Here is a 6,911-nt window from a genome sequence, read left to right on the forward strand (position 1 = left end):
ATAGCAGACTCTAAACATGCTGTGACAGCCACCCTTAAAATGACCCAAGCAAGATTTGAATTTAGGCCCATTTCACCAAAATTACAATTTTTGCCCTTCTTCACGTGAGGCTGAGATAGTGGCAGAATAAGCAACTGCATTTGTCTGTGGCATCTTTACAGGATGAATAAAATTAATATAGTATTAAATTATCTTTTTAGGAACTTGATTAATGGAAAGTACCATAACTTTCACATCAGAACATTTTCACATTTTTCACTACACATAAATCCCACCTGTAGATCAAATGTGTATACTAAATTAATTTGGAATGTTTTGGAGTTATACTGTACAATGATACTGATTAAACAACACATATGCTTGCATTTCAGTGAAAACTGTTGTATCCTTCCTGGTCTCTGGGTGGAAAAAAAGGGGAATGTATCTATATTTTACATTTTCTATAAAAAAAATAATAGAATTCCAAAAAATTCAAATGAGACATGGTATCCTGCAATAAGCAACAATCCAAGGTATCATCGATATACTGTAAATATAGTTTTAAAAGCTTTTCTTACTTCATCTGTCCTATAGGGTATACAAGCATTTAAACCTGTCTACTGTATATGAGCTACTCAACTCAGCAACATATTCAGCAGCAGTACCACTTACCGGTGCACTTTATGCCTTGCATGAGAGGACAAAATATTTTCTCAAACAAGGCATATCTACAAACAATCAGATTAAACACCATAAAATGAAACTCAAACATCAGCACAAAGCCCAGCACAAGGAATTTATTGATAGCAACACACAATAGCAACCAAAGACTAGCTGGATATGAACAAATGCATACAGACAAACTTACATCACTGAAAATAATAGCTTATTTCTATTATATTATTTTTAATGATCAGCCACTTTCTGTCATTGAGAATAAGGGATATTCATTAAGAAACATCCTCTCACATTCAACTGCTTTTATTTACAGCAAATTAACGTGTCAATATTTGTATTAACATAAAAAGATTCAACAACCGAGACATAAAATGAACAAGTTTCACTGACATTTGACAAACAAAAATAGAATAATGAGTCCCTGAACAAAGTGGGGGTCAATATCAAAAGTAACAGTCAGTAACTGGCATTGTCACCAGCTGCTTTAAGCTTCTTTTTTTGTTGAGTATGTGTCTGTGTGTGTGTATGTGTGTGTGTGTGTGTGTGTATATATATATATATATATATATATATATATATATATATATATATATATATATATATATATATATATATATATATATACACACAAACTGAAAACAGGTGAGACTAATGAGGAAACATGAGGGAGACAACCATTGACAGGATTGGGTGGAGACAAGACATGAATAAAAACAAAACACACGTGCCAATGTACAACCCCAATTCCAAAAATGTTGGGACGCTGTGTAAAATGTAAATAAATGTAAATAAAACCAGAATTCAATGATTTGTGAATCTCATATACCCATATTATTCACAACAAAACATGTACACATATCAAATGTTTAAACTGGGGAAATGTACCATTTTAAGGAAAAAATAAGGTAATTTTGAATTTGGTGGCCGCAACACGTCAAAAAAGTTGGAACAGGGCAACAAAGGCTGGGAAAGTAAGTATTACTAAAAATAAACAGCTTGATGAACATTTTGCAACTAATTAGGTTACTTGGCAAGGGGTCAGTAACATGATTGGGTATAAAAAGAGTATCTTGGAGAGGCAGAGTCTCTCAGAATTAAACATGGGATGGAATCTGGATGGAAGCAAAAGTTGCTCTAAAATCTGTATATACCTTTCACCATTAATGAATGTGCAAGCTGACCATTTCTTAGGCACTAATGCACCCCCATACCATCAGAAATAAAGGCTTTTGAACTGAGCACTGATAAAAAGCTGGTTGGTGCCTCTCTTCTTTAGTCCTCTTTAGTTTAGAGAACACGACGTCCATGGTTTCTATAAAAAATAAATTCAAATTTCGATTAATCTGACCACAGAACACTTTTCCACTTTTCCTCATCCCATTTTAAATGAGCTTTGGCCCAGAGAAGACAGCGGTGTTTCTGGATCATGGTCACATATGGCTTCTTCTTTGCATGACAGAGCTTTATCCAAGATTTGTGGATGGCATGGCAAACTGTGTTCACAGACAGAGTTCTGGAGGTTTTTCTGAGCCCATGCAGTGATTTCCATTACAGAATCATGCCTGTTTTTAATGTAGTGCAGTAGATAGATTTAGCTAGCTACTGATAGTAAGTTAATTCATGTCTGTTGGACTGTGATATTGCAGCAGAGCATCTCTATATAATGTGGTACTCAGTAACTGTATCACAAGAGTACCATCAAAATGCAAACATTTTTATTCTGATAATGCTCCTGTAAAACTGAAGAAACTGCATGGCTAGACTTGACACTCACGACCATGAGATTAATCTATGTGGTAAGGAATGACACAGCCCAATCCACATTAATAAATGTTCTTCAACAAGCAGCTTGCAGTAGAATTTTTGTACCCAAATCTTACATTCAGCAACTTTGTTAAGTTATATTAAGCTGTGTTAAGCATATTACCTGTAGCTGTATGCACTAATGTATTGCATTAAAGAAACGTTAATATGAGAATGCTAGGTTCAAAACTTTTTTTGCTTTTTACACAGCCTTCAACTTCTCAGTGGCTGGTCATCTGGACTTGTCTCTAATGAGTAGAAATGCAAACCAGACATTGTCATATAGCTGCAGATAAAAACCTGTACAACCACAACAGACTGTTTTGAGCACTAATATACTCAGTCAGACGTGAAGAACATTTTGTTTCTCTCTCTCTTTCTCTCTCTCTCTCTCTCTCTCTGTCTCTAGTTCACTATCTCTCTTCTCTTGTTGTTCATCTCTTCTCCACTCAACAGTGAAAGAAGATCCAGCAATTATTTATTTATCTATTTATTTTTACATTTTATTTTATCCCATTTTCTCCCAATCTGGACTTTAGCCAATTCCCTCCCACTACCCAGCTCTCCATCATCATACCACAACTGGGGAGAAAGAAGGCACACGCAGAGCAGCTGAACACACTTGGAGGAAATCATTAACTGCCCACCATTGGCTAGTGTTTATTTGATTGACGGGGAGAGAGTAATACTATTTCTTGCACACAGAGAGCAGGCTCAGTTTTGCTCTCTTGGTGTCCCGAGCATAGATGACTTCGATTCAATATCCTAACAGTAGGCTATCTTTAAAATTTGGTAATCAAAGGCTTAAAGGCTTAAAATTCAGCAAGATTAAAACATTTGGAATTACACAACAGTAAACTATACACTGTAATAACTGTGCAACTGTATCACTTCTCTGAGATTGCATGTAAGTTCTACTGAAACACCTCAAATTAAATTTGCCTCATATATGACTGGAATTGCAGCAGACTAATGTTAGTTGTGTACCATGTTAGTTGTGTATCAAGGCCTCTCATCCATGTCCCTTTTGCTGAAATTGACCTACACTGAATAAGATAAATCCAAACTGGCAATTTGCTATTTTGCTAATTCTTGCCCGGATAAGCAAAATGTTTTTGCTCAGCATCTTTGTCCTTCAGTGGATTCACTCCTCTGCTCACAAGGTGAGCCCTCTTCTTGGGCTAGAGAAACTGAATGAGCTTACCATTGTTATCCTGGTTATGTGTCCAGCTAAGCACACTAATGAACATGGAAATGAGCTTGTACACATGCACACATACACACACACACACACACACACACACACACACACACACACTCTTTCCATTCTCTCCAGGCAGAACACATAACTTCCAAGTTTATTGAGAGGTTATCACTTGAATACATACAGTGTATTGGGTTACTAGTGACAAGTGACCATATTTCTTCTACATCATTCTTTTTTATTTATGCCCTCACCTCCCTAGTATTGCTTTCATTTTTTCATTCAAACAATTATCTAATAATACAGTTTTAAAGCTGCAAATACTGCAGAAAGTATTACAAAAGTGATTGACCAAATAACAAATAGTTATACTGTCAAACAAAATATCCTGTATTATTTTGTTATCATCAAGAAAATGTTTTGAAACTTTCATGCTATCATGGCAGTTTGTATATCATGTGTTAGATATTATTGCTGGAATGACCCAAGGATGTACATATTAGTAACAAAATGTTCCTTCATTTAAAGGTTGAGGGAAACAATAAAAAGCACAGTAGAGACGTGCTGAATGCCACAGACACAGGAACAGGAGCACATCATAAACAGTGAGCTTTAAAGTTTAAAAGATCCCAGCAAGACAAGTGCTGTACTTCCTGTCACTTTAAAGCTTTATGTTGTTAACAATGAAATGCTAAATGAGGAATCCTAGATTCATCTGATACAGAAGTAAGTGTTTATTTTTCCAGGTGCTTTACACAGACATATGTTAGATCTCTTGGCATGGGGCTGCCTCTACAATGAGGAGGCTAAACAAACTAAGCGACTAATGGAAATGTGTCACCTCCTCTCTCAGTCTGCATGGATCACCCAGCTTCCTTAGATGAAGGAAAAGAGGGACTGGTTAGGTGTGGTTCATACAGTGAAATACTACATTAATCAGTGAAAAGTAAACATGTTTAGTTTATTTCTAGGCCTAGAACACAATGAAATCAAAGAAGCACTCCTGCTTTGAAAGGCATGAGAGAATGTGAGGAAAGTTGTGTTTTCCATAAGAACACAATTGTGTTCTGAAAATATGGGTTATTTGTCTTTAATAAACTGTTACTTAAAGAAGAGTGTTGTATGCCAGATTGCCTGAAAGCATACAGTGCATTTGGTTAGTAACGCAATTCAATCTCTAGAAAATATACAAGTAAAAAATCAGCATCTTTTTTCTTCTGTGTGCCTCACCCTGCCTTCAGCATTCTGTCTTTCTTGATATTCTTCACACATGGGTGGCACACAGCAGGAGTGTGTTGTCTCTGCCTCATAACATTTCCAGATCATGTTTGTTTTGTCTAGGCTGACCCGGATAAGCAAAATGTTTTTGCTCAGCATCTTTGTCCTTCAGTGGATCCATCAGAAAGGCAAAAGATGAATGTTGTACTTCTTTATTGGACAGGGACTGTCAGTACATTCACTATGTAGGTTATTTGCCACTAGAGATGTTATTTTATTAGTGATGCCAGAGAATACTTGTCTCTGTTAGGTGTAGCTTCCTTTGCTCACATTTGTGCTGTGAAATTTCATTTAAATTAGAAATTGATGGATGTATTGCGTAAAATCAGTTAATTAATAAAAAATAATAAAATTTCAGTTATGACTTTTGACACCAGATGCTGTCTTCTGTTTTGAATCCTTTAGCATCTGGCTTTCAATTACATCTGAGAAAACACTATATGGGCAAAGGTTTGTAGACACCTGACCATCACACCCTTATGTGGGCCTTCCCCAAAATATTGCCACAAAGTTGGAAGCACAGCATTTCTGTGCTTCCAATGCTGTTAAACGCTTAGTTCACTGGAACTAAATGGCCCAAAACTGATTAAGAATGAAGATTCCTCTCTGCACAAAGCAAGGTCCATGGGGACATGGTTTGCCAAGGTTGATGTGGAAGAACTGGACTGGCCTGTACAGAGCCCTGACCTCAATCCCAATGAATACCTTTGAGATTAACTGGAATGACAGTTCAGCAAATTTGGGAATAAATCTGCAATGGGATGTTCAAAAAGAACATATTGGTGTGATGGTCAGGTGTCCATAAGCAAATTTTTTGAGACGCACCTGTAGTATATAGCTATCCAATTACAGTCCCCTCTGAAACTATTGGAAATTTGTTTGTGCTAGACCCCGAAGATATTTGGGTTTGAGATTAAAAAATGGATATGGGTCAAGAGTTTAGCATTTCAGCTTTTATTTCCAGGTAAATCTAGACCAAATTGTTGGTTTCTTCTTTTGTGATATTTTTCCAGGCTTTTACTGCAGCCTCTTTCAAATGTTTGTTTCGGGGGTTTTCTCCCTTCAGGAGGTGAAACGCTGTGCAGTTGGGTTGAGGTCTGGTGATTGACTTGGCCACTATAAAACCTTTCACCTTTTCCTCCTGCTGCAGTCCTTTGTTGAGTTGGCAGTTTGTTTTTGGATCATTATCTTGCAGCATGATAAAGTTCCTCATGATTAATTTGGATGTATATCTCTGTAAATGGGCAGCAATGCCAAGCCATGACATTGCTCCACCATGTTTCACAGATGAGCTTGTATGTTTTGGATCATATGCAGATCCTTACTTTCTCCACACTTTGGCTTTTCTACACTTTGGTAGAGGTTAATCATGGTTCCAGAACCTTTGTGGATCATCTCTATATTTCTTTGCAAATTCCATTCTGGCTTTCTGATTCTTACTGCTGATAAGTGGTGTGCATTTTTTGATATGGCCTCTATATTTCTGTCTTCATAGTCTTCTTTGGACAGTGGATTGTGATACCTTCACCTCTGTCCTGTGGATGTTGTTGGTGATAACATTGACTGTTATCTTTGGGTTTTTCTTCACAGCTTTCACAATGTTTCTGTCATCAGCTGTCATCAAATTATTAACATGTACAGTATCTCACAAAAGTGAGTAACACCCCTTACATTTTTGTAAATATTTGATTATATCTTTTCATGTGTCAACACTGAAGAAATGACACTTTGCTACAATCTGTTATTTTGAGGGGACAGCAAATTTACACTGTTACACAAGCTGTACACTCACTACTTTACATTGTAGCAAAGTCTCATTTCTTCAGTGTTGTCACATGAAAAGATATAATCAAATATTTACAAAAATGTGAGTGGTGTACTCACTTTTGTGAGATACTGTATAATCTTTATGGAAAAATTCACATAATCAAATAACTTGCATATTAACTTTCACACATGGGTGGCACCC

This window comes from Ictalurus punctatus, chromosome 11, assembly GCF_001660625.3.
Source record: "Ictalurus punctatus breed USDA103 chromosome 11, Coco_2.0, whole genome shotgun sequence".
Classification (NCBI taxonomy): domain Eukaryota; kingdom Metazoa; phylum Chordata; class Actinopteri; order Siluriformes; family Ictaluridae; genus Ictalurus; species Ictalurus punctatus.